Source organism: Etheostoma cragini, chromosome 4 (genome assembly GCF_013103735.1).
Source record: "Etheostoma cragini isolate CJK2018 chromosome 4, CSU_Ecrag_1.0, whole genome shotgun sequence".
NCBI lineage: Eukaryota > Metazoa > Chordata > Actinopteri > Perciformes > Percidae > Etheostoma > Etheostoma cragini.
The window spans coordinates 26,535,662-26,560,088 of NC_048410.1; the positions used below are offsets into that span (position 1 = coordinate 26,535,662).

The following is a 24,427-nucleotide window of genomic DNA, read 5'->3' on the forward strand; positions in this document are numbered from 1 at the left end:
GGAGAACCAGCGCTGTAATATTGGTTTGTCTGTCCCTGCTCATCTGTGACACTGCACACTAGCAGTACCAAGAGACACAGAGCGAGAAGAAGACAGACAGGGACAAAGAGATGAGCTGGGGTTACACTGATGTATGAGGCACATGTTTTCCGGAAAAACTGTACCTAAACAGTGCCTGAACCGATATATAAAAAATAAAAAAGGACATTTCTGAGCGGCTTGTTTATTGCTAAGGCCATATGGTCAAAATTAAATGATTTATTAATAATGTAATAACAACAGCATATAACAATAATTCATTTCACTAGTATATCACCGAGGCTGGCGAGGCGAGTTTCAAGTAAACATACAGTCTGTTGTTTTTCCGTCAACGGCAGCAACAGAAAGTTGGACGTCCCGCTGTTGGAATGTTAACTAGTGTCACACGCAGCAATGGTTCTGTTGACTCTAACATCTGTTTTGGAGCGTCCGGGGACAGCAAAGGCATTACAGTGGCACCGAAATGAGGCACCAAAGTCTGCGTTGCTTTTCGGGTTGGTAGATACTAGTGTGGTATTAGCACCGGGTCTTGGTCCCCGTCCCTACATAATAGCCTTTCGGAACAATTGTGATCCTACCTCCTATAAATTTAGCCAAGCATGAAGACTAAATTTACTGGGTTACACTAACCTCTACGATCTAATCCCAGTTCACATTACCTATTGTGGATCAACTTTCCAACGCTTGATTAAATCGGCTCCACAATGTTTTATGTTTCTATGATTTATAATCAGCGGTTTTGTTAAAGTTAATTTGGATTCTACTCACTCACTCACTCAAACTATTCCGCTGTCACACAGAAATTGATTTGCAAGGGGAACCCAAATTGATACACCAGTACAAACACAATCTACCTTGCCCCAGAAAGTGAGTTTGGGTCTTGAAAAGCGCTATAGAAATTAAATGTATTATTATTATGATTGAACAAATTTGTATACAACAATTAGGGTTAGGGGTTAGTGTAAGAGCACATTTAAATTATGAGTAAACATGAAACCATTAAGAATCTGACCAAGCATTTGGTGCCAACTTTCAGTGCTCTGCTTTTTGATAGTCGGGGCGGCGGGCACAATTTAGTTCAAACAAGTTCTCAATAACTACTGAAGCTCCAGACTTAGTCTTAGCTGTATGAAGACGTTTTGTCAGATGTGTGGTTATGTGATCAAATGTCATCGGCTTATCGCAGACCAATTTAGTTACATTCTGCTCTAATTCCGCTAGTAGGGGTAGATAGATAGATAGATAGATAGATATTTATTTATCCCAAAAAAAAGGGAAATTACAGTGTTACAGCAGCACACAAAATATACATACATACAATATACATGAAATAATAATAATTATAATAACAAAATATAAGAATAAAATATAAGAATGTAAGAACAAATATTTAAGTATATACAAGATCGGAAAAACAAAATGTGCAACTGTTTAAATATAAGTATGCTAAAAAATGTAAATGAACCAATCGTTCCGGTGGGTGGGTGGGGGGAAAAATCAATTCAGCATAATATCGTGAGAAATTCAGTAGCAATACTGTATGAATACACAGACGCAAAGTATAGATCTTTTATTATATATGTGTTGGTCAGGTTGTCTGCTTCATACTCCCATTTTGCAGTAATACAACTGAAATGATAGAGAAATGTACAGTATCTTTTAGGATAAAACAGATGTTGACAAAGTTTAATTTTGGGGACACCATTTGAAATTGGGAAAAAATTTGAAGTTGAAATAAAGGTACAATATATTGCAGAGTATTGCAATAAGTTTAAAATTGCAATAACATCAAATTGTGGAATACGTATCGTGATGATATTGTATCGGGAGGCGTCTGGTGATTCCCACCCCTATTAGTTAGGTTAACACAGGTTGTTGAAACAATATTGCCTTACAGAACGGACATTGTGCCACTAGCATAGCGGGCCGGTATCATTGTTTTCTTTTTTGTTGTTTTGTTTTTGTTCAAAGTACTTTCATTTTCATATCTAAAGATTGTATTTTTACACATTTTATTTATCAGAAGTTTAATAAATTGGGATGTTCCTCTGTTCTGTCTGTCTGACAATATAACAAATTATTATCATGTTATTTTAGTGAGAACTCATAAATAAATGTTAGGGAAATTGGTTTATGTTTTGTTATGTGTATTGGGATTAAAATAAATAAATAAATAACCAAATATGTGAATCGGTATCGGCCTTAAAAATCCTTTATCGGTCAGGCTCTACACTAGAATACCAAAAGAAAAATTGTTCAGTTGGCGGATTTAAAGCCAGCAGCCAAGGAAGGAGTCAGTGGGGACAGCACAAGAGAATATAAAGACAATCAATGGACAAGTACTGGGAACAATTAAAAGGGACATAAAGACATTTGTGTGATAGCACTAAAATGCATTTCCCCCACAAGATGAAGCAACAAGTCGTGATTCTTGGAGAAAATCAGACTGAAGTGACAGACTGTCTGTGCTGACATGCTGCTCTGGCTTTAGAGAAAGGACTCAAAAGTATACAAAATGGACGTTTAAGTTATTTTATCCCCCCAGGAATGTACTTGTTCCATACCTACGCTCACATTACCCCTACCCTGCGGTAAACTGAGACACTAGGCTAGCTTTTTATGTGTCAGGATTCTTAAACTGTACTCAGAAAATGCTTGCATTACAGTTAACACTTGACAACCTTGAGTTTACACTACGTTGCAATAATCAACAGATTTATTTTGCCATTGTTACAGAAAATGTGAAATGTAACTCATTTTTAAATAGGGTAAGGGTTTTTCTTCATATTCGACTTCATCTTTACATCTAACCCAGCTTATGCTGTTAAACCTGAAAACCATGACAAAAGCCAACCAATACATCAGCCAATTTAATTACCTGCTGAAATTAATTTATCACAGACATATTGTTATTGGTGTAATTCTTGCAAGAGCAGTAGAGAAATGTCATAGATATGTTTCAGGTCATTAAGAGACAGTGTGGCTGTTAAATAGCTTGTCCACCAGGGAGAACTGACAAGCTGTTTTTCTAACTGCAATTTTCCTATTCCATATTTATTTTGGTTAAAAAAAATACAGATAACTAGATTTGAGGAATCCTTGCAGAAAAATATTAAAGGTGTTATATGTTGTTCAAAAACTGAATACTGGTTAATATATATTATTAGCAGTACAGTCCGAGTGCATTGGTCAGGCTCTAATCTGTTCAAATCCACATGTCGACCCCAACCGGTCGTCAGACACCGCCTACCAAGAGCCTGGGTCTGACCGAGGTTTCTGCCTAAAAGGAAGTTTTTCCTCGCCACTGTCGCACTGTTGCTTGCTCTGGAGGAGACTACTAGAACTGTTGGGTCCTTGTAAATTCTGGAGTGTGGTCTATCTGTATAGTGTCTTGAGATAATTCTTGTTATGAATTGATACTATAAATAAAATTGAATTGAATTGAATGTGAATGACACCAAATATCCCCAGTAGGTCTCTCTGGTGAATGAGACTGGAGGACGTAGCATCCCTTTTGTAAATGCCGTTGTTGTTAGTAGGGTTGGGTATCTTTGTTAACGTTGTCGGTGCCTAAACGGTGAATGAACCGATACTACTTTAAACAAATGTTTAAAGGTGCTTTAAGCGATGTCACGCATTTTTTAGGCTACAACATTTGTTGTCACAGATAACAAACATCTTCTCACTATCTGAGTTGTCTGTCCCCAGAACACACTGTAAAAAAAAAACTTGGTCTCTGTAGACAGCCCAGGGTCTGCAAACGGCAACAAAAATAAACTGTGCCCACCTGCACCACGAAGCCTACAAAAACAGTGTTCCAGTTTTCCTGCCTGTTTGCTTACAATGTATTGCGACCCTGTTTTAATGGTGTGTTTCCACATCACAGCTGCACACTACAGCCTTTAGCATGACGCTGCTGAGACTTCCGGGTGCCTAGAGGTAAGGGGCCAACGCTCCCTGGCGTGTTTCTCCTCCCACGCTTGCTGTTCTGGATATGTGTACAGACTGTTCTGGCTGTTCTGGATATGTGTACAGACTGTTCTGGATACTGGTACAAAAAGTCTCTGAATGTAAGGGACTGTTCTGGACGCACAGAGCTGATTTGCATCGGCAAGTGTTTAAACACCCAAAAATTGGCTTTGTAAATATTGGTATTAACTGAGTATTTATTGCATGTGGGTTTGTTTTTGTTATTCTTTTCCTTTTGTTTGATTTTGGTTCTCTTATTATGCATGCTGGTTTGTTGATTTGAATTGTGCATTACTTTCCTAATATTCATCTTGTGCTTTTTATCTACATAATAACTCCTGCTGTTTTAAAAGACAAACTTGGAAACATAAAGAAAATTGTAAATTTTGTGTGCTAAAGGTCTTGGGCCTATCCCAAGACCTTGGGATGTATATATCCTATAGGACAACACGTAGAAATATTAACACTTAAATAAAGTGAAGTGTATCTATCACCTGTGAAACTACACTGTTATTTCAGAAAAGAAACATAAATTGGTCGATCTGTTGATACCCATGAAAAATACGTAGCATAAACAATGAAAAACAATTGCGTTAAAAGCATACAACATATATAACATAGAGACATCACTCTAGAAAATAAATGAACTGTTTAATTAAGCTGATGGCTGTGTGATGACAGCAGTTAATATGTCATCTCTCCCTTTAGAAACATGTCTTTCTCCAACTAGACTCTAAACATTAAGATCTAATTGCTGACATTGTTGGATTGTTTTAATTGAAATATGCTTTAAGCAATATAGCTCTCTCAGCCTAAGGGGCTCATTTCAGTGATCAAATATTTTGTGAATTTCCCCAACCTGCCCGTCAGACGCCGCCTAACAAGAGCCTGGGTCTGGCCCAGGTTTCTTCCTAAAAGGGATCTTGTCCACGCCACTGTCACACTGTTGCTTGCTCTTGGGGGAATTAATAGAATTCTAGAATACTACAATATTTTATAATTTATAGAGTGTGGTCTAGACCTACTTTATCTGCAAAGTGTCTTGAGATAACTCTTGTTATGATTTGATACTATAAATTGAATTGAATTGAACAAAAGAATCAGCACTTAACACTTAAAGAAGCCCTTATTTTCCAAGTTCCTCCTAACTCGGCCTGTTAGTAGCTACTTTTATCTAGGGCTGCACAATTAATCGAATTTTAATCATGATCACGATTTTGACTTCCTAAAACCCGCTCTGTTTTTTTTTGCATTGCGCATCTACCACTCCGTAAACGTAAATACACGTCTGATCATAGGTCAGTCAGACTTGTTTCCTGCATAGCGCAGCTTAGTTTCTAGATGTAGACAGTCACAGAGGACAGAGTAACGGGAGGAAAACTCAACAGATAGCAGTTTGTAATACGTCGGTCTCAAGGTTTACCAGTTTACCAGTAAAAGCAACATTTTGTCCCGTCTGTGTTATTGTTCGGACAACAGCAGTGACCAGTGCTAGTTGGTGCTAGTTAGCGTCTGTTAGCTGTTAGCTCCTAACACAGAAGAAATTATTGAACGCAACTAACTTCAGTTCGTAGAGTAATAGCGTGTGAGACGGAGGCTGCTGGACCTGGGCGACAGATGTGACCCATGTCCAGAATATCATAGTTCATAAAAATGCAGCGCAGTGACGATACAGACATTTCATACACACAAGTCACGACGTGTGTATCCGCCGTTCGACCCGTGCTGGAACCCATTCATAATGATCGTCCGTCTCTCTGTGAGAAGCACTCCCCCTTCTCTCCCTAGCTCTTTTAATCAGTTATTGTTGAAACAAGTGAAGGTGCTTTCTCAGAGATGCATTTAAAAAATATATATATATATCCTACGCTATTTATTTCAGACAGCTTATTTTCATATACATGTGTTGCAGCTGTAGGTCTATACAACATAAAACTTCAACATAAGAAGATTGTAACATAATATGGATGTGAAAGCATTTATAAACAGCCTGTATGACAATATAATTTGTTTTGGTTAAAACCAACAAATAATCGTGAGAATAATCGTGATCACAATATTGATCAAAATAATCGTGAATATCATTTTGGCCATAATCATGCAGCCCTACTTTTAGCCTTAGGATATTTTGTGAATACAGCCTCTTAAATCCGTGTTATTCTTCAGAATCACACAATTTTTGCAAATACCAAGCATATCACTTTTTAATGCAGCTTTTCAAACTGAGAAGAAGACAGTTTTGTTTCATCACCACTCTAAAAGTGAACAAAGGTGGAACGTCAAACTCAAATAACTTCCACCATGATACAAAATGAGGTTTCAGAAAAGCTTGGCTGAAGTAAAGAGGATTAGTTTTCACATTTATATCCCAAATAAGTCAGGAATATCCCTTCTACCTTATCCAGGTTTCACAACCTTGTAAGGTTATTGACAACAGGACATAATGTTTACATCCACTTTCAACTTCACATTTATATTAAGCGTTAATATTTAATTCTTCATTATCATGAATATCACATTTTAAAACGGGTTGCTCAAGTCCGATAAGTTCATAGCCGATTTACGTATATAACCACATACCATGGCTGAAGTTTAATTCACTAGCACAATAAGTATCACTTTGCATCTGAGAAAAAAAACATTTGACTAACAAACTGATAGCTAGTGCTACAAAAAAAAAGCTATTCAAATGCACACACACTGCCATAAGACAGCTTGCCTGAAATCAGCAAAATATCTCTTTGAGTTTAGGCTATATTTAGAATATTTTCACCTTTACCTCGCTGTCCAACAGCCCTTTACAACAGGGAACTGAAGCTGTTATCTCTGCTCTCTTCAAAACCACCAGATCCCTTTGACCAAAACAGTGATTTTACCTAGCAGAACACGGGAGTTGCTGCTCTACAGCTGCCTAGATCGGTTAGTTTGTTGTGTGCATCAAGTGAATCTGAACTAACTCTTTAGAGTCATCAAAATAAATAGGCTAGTGGCTAGTGTAGGCTAAAGTTACCTGCACTGTGTTCGATAGCAACCGCCTTGGTATGTTTCTAGTGTATTGCGTGATATGTTGTGATTATATTACAACATACATAAAAGCCTGTCTTGTACTAATACAGCTTGAAAGGGCAACTACCAATAGATAAAGACCACTGCTGTCACCACAATCATTTCACCAACGGTAGAACCTCTGCACTCAGTGGACTGCATTTAAATAGTACTTTGCTTGCCTTAATGACTACTCATACACACAGACACACGCTTCACACCCCATTCACACACACATTCATAGCCCACACACATTAATACTATGGGGGCCGGGGCTGCCATACAAGGTTCCACCTGTTCATCAGATAAACATTCACACACATTCACATACCTAATGGCGCAGCATCAGGAGCAATTTGGGGTTCAGTCTCAGAAGTAGGTATCGGGTTTAAGTAATTTCTTAAATTATTTCAATAACTATTGTTTCATTTATATATTGTACACAATTTATTCATGTGATTATTTCATAATTATTTGTTATTTATTCAATATTATTTAGCACGATAGAACAGATCACAAAAGTAATAGTTTAGTACCTTAAGTTGAACTTGAACGAGTTGGTACATATAATTAGAAGTAAGTGAGTGAAAATTGTGTAAGTGAATTACCGTCAATTCTTAGAGTCCCATGACATGGTGCTCTTTGGATGCTTTTATATAAACCGTAGTGGTCCCCTAATACTGTATCTGAAGTCTCTTTTATATAGACCTTATTGGTCCACTAATACTTTATCTGAAGTCTCTTGTATAAAGACCTTAGTGGTCCACTAATACTTTATCTAAAGAAATTCCGCCTTGGTTCTGAAATACAGCCAGTAAAGCAAGTCCCACAAATTAGCTTTCCTCAGGATGTTCCATTTCTGAGTCTGTAGCTTTTGAGAAGGAGAGGGGGGGGTGTGTGGAGGCTGGGGGTGTGGCCTTGACCAATTCAAATCAAATTTCCTTGTTTGAAATCCATGATGTCTCTCTCTCATCGGTGGGCCAAATTCTCTGGCAGAGAAAGGGGAGGTGAGATCGGCCCATCTGAGCTTTCATTTTCTCAAAAGCAGAGCAGGACACCCAGGGCTATGGCCATTTACAGCCCCTCGGGGACCATTGGCAGGGGGAACGCATATTATTGTTAAAAAAAAACTTATAAAGTGAAGTTTTAATGCCATGGGTCCTTTAAAATAAAAGCCAGTAGTCAAGTAATGGCTGTAGGCATGGCTGGCATGACCAAATAAATAAATAAAAATGTATATAAAAATAAATAAAAATGTCGGTGGTGGAAATACTGTGGCCTAATAGCTGAGCATAATGTACATTTTACTGCACTATCTGAGCACCAAACTGCTGCTATAAGTGTCTCTTTTTAACAGACATACTGCTTTCTTTTCACTGGAGGTAAGCCACTGTTAATGAAACCTAACACTTTTCACATTGATTATGCCCTCGGAGATGCTTGAAAGCTTCAAATGTGAAGCAACTGTGTAGGATGTTGTTTTTGCACCGTTGTTACAGATGCATGCATGGCCTGTGACAGATTACAGATACAATTAGCTGTTCCCTCAGGTTGCTGATGTCCAGTCACAGGATAATAGAATAGATTAAATAGGACTCTGGCTGGCCAAGCAACGGGAGATCTGAGACATCTCGCAGAGACCTGGCTCCTTTCTGGTATCCCGAGAGCCCAGAACTCCGGTGGGACGAGGGGAGGCAAACTCTTTGTTTGCATTGGTGATGCTTGGTGCTCAAACTTAGTCAAAATAGTTTCCCTGATGTAGATTTTTTTAATGTTAAAGCATATAATGCCACTAAACTCAAAATTTCTCCAGTAAATGTGTGTGAGTGTTAGGGCTGCATGATTATGGCCAAAATGATAATCACGATTATTTTGATGAATGTTGTGATCAAGATTAATTATCACGATAATAAATAGTGTAGGATATTTTTTTTATGTAGGCCTATGTCTAAGAAAGCTCATTCACTTGTTTCAAAAATAACTGATTAAAAGAGCTAGGGAGAGAGAGGGAGTGCAATGGACGTACTCACAGAGTGACGGCTGATTCATCAAGAATGCGTCCAGCACAGGTCGTGCGGAGAGTGAGAGAGTAGAGGAGAGATCCAACACAGGCACGGCTTTACAGCAGAAATGGGTCATGTAACGCAAAGTTAAACGCAAAGTAATACTCGCATCCTAGAGCCCGTGAGCTAACGGACGCTAACTAGCATCGACTAGCACTGGTCACTGCTGTTGTCTGAAAAACAACACAGACGTGACAAAATGTTGCGTTTACTGGTAAACTGGTAAACCTTGAGAATGACGTATAACCGACTGCTATCTATTGCATTTTTCTCATGTTACTCTATACTATGTGACTGTCTAGTAACTAAGCTGTGCGGTGCAGGGAACTACTCTGACTGGGACATGATCAGACAGTGGTTTACGGAGCAAAATTAAAATTTGATTAATTGTGCAGCCCAAGTGAGTGTTTATCCGATGAACAGGTGGCACCTTGAACACCAGCCTTGGCCACAGTGTGTGAATGTGTGTGAATGGTTAAAGGTGCCTGTACAATGTACAGTAAAAGCCCTTTGACTTACATTATCTGCCTAGAGAATCAGCCAGGGATTTTCTTGCTGCTGTCTATATTCATCCTGATGTAAATTCCCAAAATGCACTACAGGAATGCACTAGTGTTTTGGTTTCGTTTTATTTATCTTTTTAATTTGAGCCTATTTTAATTAACACCTGGTTCTCTTAGCAGCTGTGGAAAAGGATCAGGTAAGACCACTATTTGAGAATTTACAGAAATAATGGCAGCAGTAGTGGGTTTTCTTTTTGGGCGTGAACAATGAGAATGAAGCTTATGGGAATATTAGCATATTATATATTAACTTCCTTGTTTTTTCCTATTAATATTGCAATTGGCAAACTCCTTTGTGTTAAAAACGGCTGAACATTGTTAAAGATTAGCTGGATAGATGTATCTTTATATTCTAGTTATTTAGTGTAAACAGAATGGTACTACACTTGTCATAACAATGCCACAGTTATATGTCTAGTCCTTTTTTCTCAGTAGGTTAGGTGTGCAGCGCTGGCTTACCTAACACTATCAGTGTGATACCTCCCTGGTGCTGTCCTGCTATTAGCAGGCTGCAGCATGTTCTCCTGCACAGCGCTTCACTGATTTTTAATTTGGACCTAGGCCTCTGGAAGACTTCTATCTACAGCTTCAACCCTTCATAGACACCAAGGGCCTTCCAGAAAGTCATCCCAGACACATGCACACACACACACACACACACATGCATACACACACACACACACAAACACACGCACACACACACTGCATGACAGAGTGTTCATATGCTATTCCAAATATGCAGAGATATTAACAAACCCACTATGTGCACACTGCATTCACACTTACATCACAATACACACTTAGCTCTAACTAAGTCATTTTGAGCTGGTTCCCATCTGTGAACCTCACTCTGCTCCAATCAGGTGATGATGGAAGTAGATTACAGAGATACTGATTCTTCTATTCTGTCAAGGCATAACGAATAAGAGCAGTTTCACTGGGTGTTTGCCATTTTTGCTTCTATATTTTATTGAAGAATACCCTTTTTTGTATACCATCCCCCATGAGTCCCCCCAAACATTTTGCACATTCTGCACTAAACAATTCAGCCTCTTGGTTCCTATGTTAACAGCTATTTTGTCTTTGTTTCTGTAATTAATGTTTATTTCATATTAACGTTCTCTGTTTTTATGTGTGTGGATTGGTGTCTGACAGTGTGTCTATATGAAGTCAGACAGAAAGAAGGCAAGTTAGGGAATGATCTCACACAACAACTTGGCTGATATTTCTGCATGAAGCCCAGTCTGCAGCCCCTCACTGCAGATATTACTGTAAGAGTTCAAACATGCAGTGTATGTGTCTGAACAGAGAGACAAGAGAAGAAGCAATAGATAAAGCTTTCAAGCAATTAGTCATCAAATATTCATCAAATCCAAAAGCTGGGCAGACAGAGACAAGTATCTTATAGTAATGTATGCTTTTTTTAATTCGCACTGACTGTTAGGTTTTCAAGGTTATTTAAAGGGTATTTTGTGATCAAGTAGTGATCAAGTACTGCTAGTGGCACTACTTTAAAACTAATTTGGTACTACATAAGCCAAATTATAAGTGTGTTGCTATAACGGTGACCTGTGACAAATATCTAATGACTTAATGATAATAAATATTCAGGATATGGTTATTTATGGCTCAATTTTAGTTTTAATTATGAAGTCATAGTTCGATTAAACAAAGTCTTTAATTGTAAAGATCCACAGATTTTATGCCCTGCCAAGTGACACACACGTTTTTTTTTTATGTACTACACGAAGGTCAATCATTTATTGAAAGAGTAATGACAATAACTTATTTAACTGATCAATTGGGAACAAACTGTTAAACAAAAAGAAAAGCCACTAGATGGCAGACAAGTACTTAACAGCTTAAAGGTGCTCTGAGTGATGTTGGGTGACGTTACTTATCGTTGACGTTAGAAGTATTTCCAAACAAAACAAGAGTAGCTTACCCCTCCCACCTCCCCATCCCATCCCGTCCCCCTCCCTTCCGTGCCTCCGCGCACTAACCCTCCCACCACCACTCCCAAATGTCAGTTATTGTCTGGAACGCAGGAACAATGTGTGTGTGTGTGCTTCGTGGTGCAGGTTGGCACAGTTTGTTTTTGTTGCCGCTTGTAGACCCTGTGCTGTCTACAGAGACCGCGTTTTTTTACAGTCTGTTCTGGGGACAGGCAGCTAGAAGAAAGTGAGGAGATGTTTTTTACAGTGTGTTCTGGGGACAGGCAGCTAGCAGATATTGAGATTTTTTTTTACAGTGTGTTCCTGGGACAGGTAGCTTGCGGATGATGAAGAGATGTTTTTTACAGTGTGTTCTGGGGACAGGAAGCAAGCAGATAGTAAGGAGATGTTTTTTACAGTGTGTTCTGGGGACAGGCAGCTAGCAGATAGTGAGAAGATGTTTTTTACAGTGTGTTCGGGGGACAGGCAGCTAGCAGATAGTTTGAAGATGTTTTTTACAGTGTGTTTGGGGCACAGGCAGCTAGCAGATATTGAGATTTTGTTTAAAGTGTGTTTTGGGGATAGGCAGCTCGCGGATAATGAAGAGATGTTTTTTACAGTGTGTTCGGGGGACTGGAAGCAAGCAGATAGTGAGGAAATGTTTTCACAGTGTGTTCTGGGGACAGGCAGCTAAAAGATAGTGAGAAGACGTTTTTTACAGTGTGTTCTGGGGACAGGCTGCTAGCGGATAGTGAGGAGATCGCTTTGAGCAACTTTAAGTTTCTAGGACTTTACTAGGTGCACCTGAATCCACCAACCCTGTCCCTGTTAATGTCCATGCGCCTCTAAGCCATTACTTTTTACCTGCAGTGAGGTTATAACAGTAATAAACAGACGGTTTAGTATCTTTGGTTTGGTGCTTACACTTTGACTTATCTTTTTCAGCTTTAGGCAGCTCAGTGTTAGTTTTCTTTCACATATATTGCCATATATTAATCTTGTAACGTTAAAAAAACAGCGTGCGCCCGTTTCCCCCTCCACCCAATGTTCCCACCACTAAGTTAAATGTGATGTATTTATATTGCGCTTTTCTAGTCTTAACGACTACTCAAAGCGCTTTTACATCATACAGGAACATTCACACACAATCATAAACTGTGGCCAAGGCTGCCATGCAAGGTGCCACCTGCTTATCAGATAAACACTCACACACATTCACACTCCAACAGCGCAGCGTCGGGGGCAAACTCGGGGTTCAGGGTCTTGCCCAAGGACACTTCGACATGGAACTGCAGGGCCAGGGATTGAACCACCAACCTTCTATTTGGCAGACAACCACACCACCACTGAGCCAAAGCCAACCCACATTCTAGTTATTGAAATGTAATTCCATTCACTATGGAGGAAATATTTATTTCTAGGAAAAATCATGCCATAATTAAATTTAAAAAAGAAAAATGAAACATAAATGCTTAAACTGAAATCTTTGATATCTTTTATTGATTGAGAGAAACATCAAATAATTAAACTCTAAATGGAATATAAAAAAGCTCAAGTGGAAATACTTAAATTAAAATCTGAAATAGAAAATAGAGAAATTATTGTATTTTAGTCTTTGCACTTTTTTATTTTCAATTTTAGTTTTGAATTTTAAATTTGAAAATTGCCATTTGCCATTTTAAGATTCAACCCTTCAATTTTAATTTAACTTTTGGCTTTACATTTTGACTTGACACATGTCAATGTAAATGAGGAGGCGTGGCCCAAAGGCTGGTGGGAGGGTCTGAAACTAAAGGAGTGCCAAGGCACCTTATGGGCAGCAGGGGGAGCTTTGCTACCAGGCTTGCTTGGCCTCAACATTAGATGACAGAAACTGATGATGGGCTAAACACAACGAACATTTCATGCAACAACAGTAAAGTTGTCATGTAGTTACTGGTAGGAGGGGTAATTATTTACGAGACCTGTCTGAGAGACCTTCAGATTACAGCGGGGCTTGCGAGCATGACTGGCCAGCAGGCGAGCAAGCGATCCCGGCTGCCACCAGCTGGCTTTCACCTCACTGAGCTTCTCGAGTCTGACGTCAACCTTGGAGAAAATGCGCATCGGCCTTCAATTTTTGTAAAACCGCCCCTATTCAAACTCTACACAGTTAATTTCTCGCATAAAAAAGTCTCAGATGTGAATTTAGTGGTGAAATAGCAGACGAGAATTGTAAGCTCCACTCCGCTGTGACAGCTATCTTGTTGCGACAGGGACCGCCTGGCCGGCCAGTGATACTCCGAGACACAGCTGTCAGCTGGAAGTCTCTCAACCCTCCCACCAGCCTTTGGGCCACGCCCCCTCATTTACATTGACAAGTGTCAAGTCAAAGGGAAATACCAAATGTTAAATCAAAATTGAAAAGCTGAATCTTAAAATGTCAAACGGCAATAAATGTAAAATTCAAAAGACAAAGTTGAAAATTATTAAGTGCCAAGACTAAAATAAAAGTATTTCTTCTTTTGTATTAGAGATTTTTGAGTATTTACATTAGAGATTTTATAGAGATTTTTTGAGTTTCATATTTAATGTTTTTCTCAATCAATAAAAGATTTCAGTTTAAGCATGTAGGTTTCCTTTTTCTTTTTTAAATTTAGTTATGGCATGATTTTACCAATTAGCATAGTAAAACAATATTTTTTATTTGATCTCGCTTCGTTTTCTCTTTGGACTTTCAATTTGAATTATGAATAAATATTTCCGCCATAATTCACAGCGCCGCTCTGCAGTAAATTGCCCAAATCAGCCCAACTCCACGGCATGCAGCATCTAGAGGCGCCTGCCTCCTACGCCCAGGTACTCTTCATAGACTAAAGCTCTGCTTGAAATATAATCATCCCATGCAATCTACATCCTAAGTGCTTTACAGGTTGTATAGTCTGGATCAACGGAAGTACAATTCCAGAAGCCTGACATCCAGCACAGATGTCAGGCTTTGCCCCTCACCTTCTGCTCTCTGTGTGTTTCTGTTCTCAAACTCAGTTGGCTTTGGGAAACATCAACCAAACTTCAAGTAGCAAGATACCCACTAAAATGTCCTGTTTGAAGGAAAATTTGGATCATGCAACAGGGGAGGACTGCTTTGTTCTTTCAGGAAATGATTGTAAAGATACAAAAATTATCATTTTTAAGATATGTTTAAAGGTGCCCTGCCACACAAAACCGTTTTAACGTTGCATTTTTTGAAATATGTTAGGTCCATATGTGTTTGTGTTATGTGGTGACTGTGAAAATGAACTGCTACCTCCTCTGTCAGCTCTAGCCACTGAAAAGTAATAAGAGGAGAAAGGAGAAATTAGGCCAATTACAACAGCTTATCAGTCTGACAGTCAGTCATGTTGCATGAGCTCATTACTATTCATGAGCTAGCCCAGTTGCTCTGGTTAAATCTCTGGTCATTGGCCAGCTGTCAGCCAATCAGAGTCAAGCAGCTTAGCTCGTTGAATATTAATGAGAACTGTCTTCCTGCAAGCTCTCTATCCAGCTAAATTATCTTGTTGTTAAAAATACTGTCCAATTAATTGTACTGATAGCCAACTTTACACGATGTTATTGACTTTGGAGCTTGCTAGCATAGCGTTAGCTTTCTGGCTTGTAGCTGAGCGGGCTATAAATATAAAGATCTAGGTTCCAGGTATTAGTCAAACCATAAGATGTAACCAAGGAAACAGAGTTACTGTTTGTAAAAACGTTAGATTGAGATTGTAAAACTAATTAAAATATAAACTGATGTTTTAAAATATAATTATTTGGCAAGTGACCATGGTATAAACCGGTCAATGCCCTTCGAGGTGCTTTTGTTTTTGGACATTGGCGGATGGTTCATGCCTTGACGTCATGCATTATTACTTGACAATGGACCTTACCCCTTACTTAATATTGTATTTTCTTTTGCAGGCAGGACATGTTCTACCAGAACATGTTATCTCCCTTATAAATAATAATCTTCATGAAGCATTGTTCCTTTCCCTGTGGTCAAGGCTATAGCTCCTTCACTCAATTGAGCCAATCAAATCAAGTGTTATTCATAGACAGTTTGCTAGAGAGAACAGTGAATAGTGTGTTTTCACCTGTAATCTGTTCCTTATTTCTATGATCACTTCTGTCAATGTTGAACGCCATTTGGCTGTTAGACATATTTGGATCTGAAGTGGGCACTGAAGTACCCAGCCAAAAGCTGTTTTTGGATTGCACATTTGTATAAATGCCATATGTTTACTATAAAAGCATTAATTACAAATACAAACAAGCTATGGAATTTGACTGTGGAATTTCAGCAGTTGCTGTTTCCCTTGTAGATGTGCTCCTAGAACAGCTATCAGGAAGATTTCTTTGAGCAGAACAAAGAGTTCTCCTTCTGCCAGCTCCATATCTCCACATCTTTCTGACACTTAGGAGCAGCACAGAGGTCCAGCAGTCTTGATAGGGTGATGTGGCTCATATCTTTCTGGCATGGAGGGATTGACCTCTCTGGTCTCATCGCCTATTAGAACACAAAGAGCTGTTGAGCAAGCTGGGCACACTGACGTAAATCTTCTATGAATGAGAAAGGTTTGAGAAGGCTTTACTGTTCCACCCGAGCTCAAAGCATGTCATATGAGTCTGCTCTATTCCACCAATGGATCGATAGCAGCCTTGATATGGAGACGTGGAGCAGCAGAGTTGTACGCAATAAAGAAGGGTCAGGGACAATTATATGCATTTAAAAAGTGCTTTTCATAGATAAAATCACATAAAACAAAAACATACATGAAGAAATAATAGATGAAAGCCCGATACAAGAAAAATTACATAATTCCACAAAAAGTGCAAACAGGTCAACCTGTCTAAAAAAGTAGGCTAGGTCTTTTATTGGCTTTCAGTCTACAGACAGCAGATTGTAAAGGTGGCTGCAGAGCATTCCAAGGCTTAGACTACAGTCTCAAACAATTGATCACCAACGGTCCTAAGCCAGATGGTAATTACTTTATGCGACAAGCCTCTCCTCCAAGTTTTTCTTAAGTGATCTCTCCCTTGCTGCACCCGACAACCACTAAGTGGTAGTGATACATTTTGGTTCGCTTGGATTTTTCTCCATTCACAAAACCAAACCAAGGGGGAAATGTTTCATCTGATTGGGACCAGAGCAACAAACTTTAGGTATAAAACCACCTTATATGTTTAACGCTTTCAAAAATAATAGAATCAGTATACTGGTAAGCCGCTAAAACAGTAAATATTGGTAATGATCCTATTATGTCAGGATTAGGTACAACATAAGTACATCATGATCTTTCCAAATGGATTTCATTATAGAGTCATTCCTCTCAGCTTTGACAGAGACGATGACAATGAAATACTCTGATTCAGAATCAGAGCAGATAGAAGACAATAACAAAGAAAATGTATTTGAGTTCTGACTTCAAACTCAGAATTCAGACTTTATTCTCAGAAATATGACTTTATTCTCAGAAATCTGACTTTATTCTCCAAATTCTGGCTTTAAACTCAGAATTCTGAGAATAAAGTCTCACAAATCAAATTTTCACCAGTGGCCCTAATCCTCTTCCCTACAGTATGTGGCATTAATAGTGGAAACATATTTTTAAACAGCTACATAAGATGGCTCGGGAGTTGGAAGGTGTATTTTTCTCCTTTTAATGGAGCTAAGCAGTTCCCCTCTGCCAACAGTCTTTCTGTTGGACCTGGCACGTTGCTGACCAATCTCTGAATGCACAGCAATGAAACAAATTGATCTGACTAGATACAACAGAAAACAAGTTTTCACAAAATAAGGCTGGTCCTTGAAATGTCACTTTCTCTGCAGCAATATAATGTAAAAAAAAAAACAGTGCTCAGAACAAGACATCCTCAACTTCTTGACTTACAATAACAATGGGTCACATGTAAACCAGATTATTGGTCACATTGTTGCAACCATTTAAATAACTGTCACCTTTCATTTCTGCACACTCAACATCGTGCAGCCGTCCCTGCCCTTTATTAAACTATCACCCACTGCCAAACTCCAAATGACAGCTCTAAGCTTATGACATCACTCGACACGTCTTCTAAAGCTTTGTATAGTTGTTCAGTTTTTTACAGCAAGTACAGTGTTTTACAAGCACGGCTTTTTATTATTCTAGGATCTGACAAGCCAGCTGTTGCATAGTTAGTGTAGGACGTCTCACTTGTCTGTTCTAAACTATGACTAATTCAATTCCAGTTAACTGGGTGCGCGGATAGCTCAGTTGGTAGAGCAGGCGTCCATATATACAGGAGGTTCACACCTTGACGCAGCTGGCCTGGGTTCCAGTCCGACAGCCGACCTTTGCTGCATGATTTCTTAGAGGTTTAAAAGTATACATACTATGATATAAAAAATGCATTAAATACAACTCACTATTGTTCTCATTTAAGCCCAATCTGGGCACATACTTTCTTACAAAAGCCTACAGCAACCTCAGCCTACAGCTTTAACATTAAAGACACCATTGATAGTTAATGGTAACAAAGTGGTCCGTTTCAAAGTGATATAACAACAGTGCGTCTTCCTGCCAGTGATCACCTAACACCTAATGCCAGAATAGAAATAAAAATCTATTACAGTAGTGAACAGTAACACACCCAATATTATAGCATGTTATAAGTGTACATTGCACTATAAGTAGAAGGGAAACAGTGAAAAATTTTCACTGAAAATGTATATAGACCCAACCTTCATTGCCACAGCTGCCAGCTCATTATGTTATGACTGCACAGATGTGATGACCCAATCTTTCAACTCAAATCTTGCCATGTTTATAGCACTTATTTAAGACTCACTTGAGTTTTACAAGTTCATCTGAGTGGAATGTATTATTATAGTACAGAATATAGCTGTCAACTCCATACAGCGGGTAACAATAGATGAGAACATGAGCCTTGTGATTACACTTGTCACGGACGGGGTGGGCAGTACCAAAGTGTTAAAGTGATAATTATTACAGCATTGGAAAAGGATCTTGTGTGTGGCTAGAAACCCATTCTCTGAATTTAAAGAAATGTTCCCATGCAGTAACGTGCATGCACCTCACATCATCACACATGCTCTTGATCTTAGCCTTTAAACTGAATTCAAACTCGTTGAATTTAATCCTACATCCTGTCCTCTGCACATCATTTTATTATATGTATATAGATATAGATAGATAGATAGATAGATATATCCTGAGCTTTGCACACCCCTCAACACTTTGTACATCCTACACTAAAGCCACACAGACTCTTTTTTTCTTAATGTTACATAATTAGGTGTATGTGTTATGTGTATGCTGTTTGTTTATTTCGTATTGTTGATTGAATATGTTTTGTATGTGGCCTATGCACCATCAACCAAGACAAATTCCTAGTTAGCACTACTTACCTTGCAATAAAATTCTTTCTTTCTGATTCAGAATTTTGGAAAGCAAGCTCCCAGCATGCATATGGCTCTTAAAAACATGAATATGTATATTGTCACCTCACATATAGGCCTGTTAAAGTCACCCCAAAACTGGTAAGAAGATGGGGAATAAACCAGCTTTCGTTGCGAATGTAGAATACCAATGTAGAATAGCATGGCGTTAAAACAGCAAACAGCAGAAGCTTTAACTCATGTCTGTTCGTTCACTGGGCTTAACCAGGCTTTAGACATCCCCGGGTTTAAGTGTAACGGTAACTTAATTAAATTTAACCCGACGCGAAGACAGGCTACACCGAACACATGTTATGAGGTGTATTCAATTGCCAGATTTAATTACATAAACGTATTGTAAAGTTCGGCGTAACGTTCACCAGCTTAACGTTAGGGAAAACACGTTTTGCAACGCTAAGGCTACTCGTCGCCTGCTGGGTCTGTCCAACGTAACATTACACTTAAGCTATTGCGTCAAAAATACTAATTAGCGGGACACCCATTCATACTGTAGGCTATTGGTGAAACTGCCGAGCTTTCAACATTCCCAAAACCCACATCTGTCGTTGTTTTTCTGGGCTTATTGAGCAAGAAAAAGCCACAGGCGAAATTAGATAAATGAGACAGGGCAAACGATAAAGGTGTTTGGCGAGAGGTGTGGGTTTGTTTACCTTGCTGAGACTCAGATAGTCTCTCCCGGGCAGCTGCGAGAAGGAGCCGCGGATGATGCGCAGAAGGCGAGGTGATGCTGCTAGCTACGTCGGTCACACCAGCACCGTGTCTCGGAGGATAGAAGCGATTTGTTACTGTCCTCCTCCTTCTCTCTGTCTCTACCTTCCTTACGTGGACTCGCTGTCTTCTCTTCTCCTCTTCAAATTGTAGAAGAGTCTCTCTCTCTCTTTCTCTCTCTCTCTCTCTCTCTCAAAGCCGCGAAAATGCAGCAAAAGAACTTCCGGTCTTTGTATGACATAATAAAACGCTTGCCTAAAAATTAACATTTTAAACAGACCAACTGCATCTTATAACTTCCACTGAAATGTTTTCAAAGCTACATTCATGAGAAGGCTATTCATACATTATTGTTTATTAAGAAAAACAACAGTAGACTATTTGCAACCAATCAGCAACAGGCCATCAGGTGTTTCTTTAACTGTCGATATATTGGGGATGGGTATTTATCTATATTTTTTATATTTATCTATGTATTGAGTATGGGTATTTCCCATCAGCCGCTGGAATAAACGTGTCTTCCTTAAATATACAGTATATATACATATACGTACAGGCCAAAAGTTTTGAACCACCTTCTTATTCAATAAGAAGGTGGATTTCTACTCAACAAAGAACTGTGAAATAACTTGAAACATGTCTTATATTCTAGTTTCTTCAATGTAGCCAACCTTTGCTCTGATTACTGCTTTGCACACTTTTGGCATTCTCTAGTCACATGAAATTGTTTCCCAACAATCTTGAAGGAGTTCCCAGAGATGCTCAGCACTTGTTGGCCCTTTTGCCTTCCCTCTGCGGCCCAGCTCACCCAAAACCATCTCGATTGGGTTCAGGTCTGGTGACTGAAGAGGCGCAGCACTCCATCACTCTCCCTCTTGGTCAAATAGCTCTTACACAGCCTCGAGGTGTGTGTTTGGGGTCATTGTGCTCTTGAAAAATGAATGATGGTCCAACTAAACGCAAACTGGATGGGATGGCATGCCGTTGCAGGATGCTGTGTTAATGCTGGTTCAGTATGCCTTTAATTTGGAATAAATCCCCAACAGTGTCACCAACAAAGCACCACCACACCATCACACCTCCTCCTCCATGCTTCAGGGTGGAGAACCAGGCATGTAGAATGCGGTTGGAACCAAAGATTTCAAACTTGGACTCATCAGACCAAAGCACAGATTTCCACTGGTCTAATGTCCATTCCTTGTGTTTATTGGCCCAAACAAATCTCTTCTGCAAGTCGCCTCTTCTTAGCAGTGGTTTCCCAGCTGCTATTTGACCATGAAGGCCTGATTCGCGCAGTCTCCTCTTAACATTTGTTCTAGAGATGTGTCTGCACTAGAACTCTGTGTGTTATTCATCTGGTGATTAATCTGAGCTGCTGTCAACTTGACTCTAGGTCTTCCTTTCCTGGGGCGGTCCTCATGTGAGCCAGATTCGTTGTAGCTTTTTGACCTTGATGGTTTTTATGACTGCACTTGGGGACAAATTCAAAGTTTTCGCAATTTTCCGGACCAACTGACCTTAATTTCTTAAAGTAATGATGGCCATTAATTTCCCTGTACTTAGCTGATTGGTTCTAGCCATAATATGAATTCTAACAGTTGTCCAAATGGGCCGTTGGCTTTGTATCAACCTGACTTCTGCACAACACAATTGATGGTCCCAACTCCATTAAAGATGCAAGAAATTCCTCTAATTAACCCTGACAAGGCACACCTGTGAAGTGAAAACCATTTCAGGTGGCTACCTCATGAACTCATTGAGAGAACACCAAGGGTTTTCAGCTCTATCAAAAAAGCAAAGGGTGGCTACTTTGAGGAATCTAAAATATGAGACCTATGTAAGAGTTATGTCACAATTTTTTTTCAAGTGCATAATTCCATATGTGTATCATAGTTGTGATGCCTTCAGTGATAATCTACACTGCAAATAGTCATGAAAATAAATAAAACGCATTGAATGAGAAGGTGTGTTCAAACCTTTGGCCTGTAATATATATATACATATATATATATATATATATATATATATATATATATATATATATATATATATATATATATATATATATATATATATATATATATATATATGTTTTTCCGAGTAAGGTTATAATGTTTAAAGTGAAGTGAATCTCTTTTTTGTATGATGTATGATGCCCAATTGCCTAAACGTTATATAACATGTTTGTAAAATTTGCAAAATGGAGAAACAAAATACATTTAAAAAGTGCAGCATGCTTGAAGGCAAATTTAGGTTTTTATATCAAAGGTTTAATTATTTTTTTTTTTTGCCAAGTTCAAAGCTTTGTGAATAACAAGTAAGTACAATATTTGCCAAAGACTTCTGAAATTTTTCTTTCTTCTCAAGCTTATCCAACACCACTGACTGCAATACTTCAGTTTTTGTATGCATTTAAAAAAAACAGAAACAAATAAATTAATATATGAGCTATAGGGGACCTCTTTAGGGGACTTCTTTAGGTGACCTCTTTATTGTAAATAAAGGCTGATCATTTATTTTAATAAGGTTAATATGATAAGTCATTGAGCACAGCCTTTTACCAAAAGCTTTTATTTTGAAAGTAAAATCACATTACTTCCGGTAATTTTCTTGCTCCATCTGACGAGCTTGACGCAGCACCTTCGTTCTTGGAGTGGCGTCAGTGAGCATCTCCTTTGTGCACGTCTTGGCTGCCTGGAAGTGAAGCACAGAGGGGGCAGGTGCTGCTCCCTTCCCCGCTCCACACCCCTGCTCCCCGGGGACCAGCTAGGAGAAAGGGACCCCGGCCCTCCAATTAAACCCTACATGGTGAAAGATCGGGATTATAATTTATATAGTAATGTGTATCACCTGGGTCTGTTTTTATATTTAGGCTATTTGACTTTTTATATTGCACGTAAACGACAACATAACAAAACATTAATATACAAAAAGAAATTATGGAATAAATTAGGTGAAATAATAAAGTTGTGGTACTAATTAGTTATGAAAATGTCTTAAAATGCAGGTTTATTTCACATTTATTTCATACACAAACGGTTTGGATTTTCATGCATTTAGCTTTGTGTATGTTCAGTTTGCTTTAATGTTAATTACCTTTACATAGGCCATACATTACATTTACGAAGATATTGAAGAGCAAACGTTTGAAAAATAAATAATTTTAGCCATTAATAGCCTAATTTGTTTTGAATATGAGATGGTATACCAGTCAATCAATAAACATGTTAAGACGTTCTGTGATTTCTGAGTCTTATTCACACATGGAACATATTTAATATATATATATACATACACACATATATACATGTACATGCATATATACATATCTATATACATATTATTTACTTTTGAATTTATTTTATGAACATTAGCTCTAGATAGGAAAGGAGAGAGTAATGGTAAGTGAGAGAAGGATGACGTTATTTTAATAATTAATAATCGCATTTAGCAATAAATCTCAGGTAGTCCATAAATGGAGTCTGTGCTTAGTTCACATGTCTGTTTTTAGAGTAGGACAGTTGAGCGTTATCTAAACGTTTGGCAAAAATAGACTATCCGAAACCTTATTTAACACAGGAATAAGACTACATATCACATTTTACAAATTCTTGACAAAACATTATTCCTAAAAGTAATGACTTTTCATGATCTAAAAATGGTCAAGCATACAGTTTAACGCTTTTGGTATTGGCAGTGGTAGAAGAAAAAGTAAAACTATTAATATTAGGCTGAAACAAAAGTGCAGCACAGTACAAGTCTTGCATTCTCTCGTGAAATTCTTGACATTGTTTGGGGACAATGACATGGCTGATGGCTAGCTTGTCTTGTCAAATTATATTAACTGATTTCTAACCATAAACAATGTTATTGAAGTCCAATCTTGCTAGTGGAATGTTAGCTTTCTAGCTCGCAGTGGCTGTCTGAGCCAAACGGTTTTATGAGCTGAGCGGACATATAAACATCTCCCCTTGCCAGGTTGTATGTAAGGTCCTTCCTATTTACTGGAGCAGGGAACATCGTTTCCATTGCATAAAAACCTTGTGGGATGATAATGATTGTTCTAGGTGTTAGTCAAACCATAAGATGTTACCAGGTTAAAAGAGTTGTTGCAAAACGCATGGAAAGGAACGGTCTTAACATTTTTTACTGACTGCGTGACAGTGGAATCTGTTGAGTGATGGATTATTGTGTGAGAAGTAAGCACAGATGTAATTCATATTTCACCCTCTGGTTCATTAGAGCAGAACAGGCAACATACGAAATGCCACCAAATAGACAGACAGGGTCATCTTATGACAACAGACAGCATGCAGAGCCATTATGATCAGGTCCTGGCTAATTGGTAATTAGTCAAGTTACAGTGCCTCAAGGAAGACTGATTTGTGCTTAATTAATCAGCAGTAATTGACGCTCTGGTTTTGCTTGCTCAGTCATGACCCTGCATGCTGCCTCCTGCATACAAAGCACTGAAACCGAAGTTGAAAAAGTGGAAGAGCGCTGCAAAAAAGTTGACGGGAACAAGACAAATCTGTCAGTTCATGTTTTATTTGCTCTGCCAGACATGTCTGGTCACCCTATGCCAATCACAACCGCCTAAGTGATATGTGCTGCGTTTAAGACAAAGAG

The 24,427-nt window shown here is 38.6% G+C and overlaps 1 protein-coding gene across 1 annotated transcript in view; it reads right to left on the minus strand.

Moving 5' to 3' along the window:
- Positions 1 to 19,950, minus strand: part of cntn2 (contactin 2) — a 67,775-nt gene extending 47,825 nt beyond the window's left edge. The window contains exon 1 of the mRNA XM_034868250.1: positions 19,741 to 19,950. The gene's annotated coding sequence lies outside the window, so the exon portion shown is untranslated. The remainder of the gene's footprint in view (positions 1 to 19,740) is intronic.
- Positions 19,951 to 24,427: the final 4,477 nt, after the last annotated feature.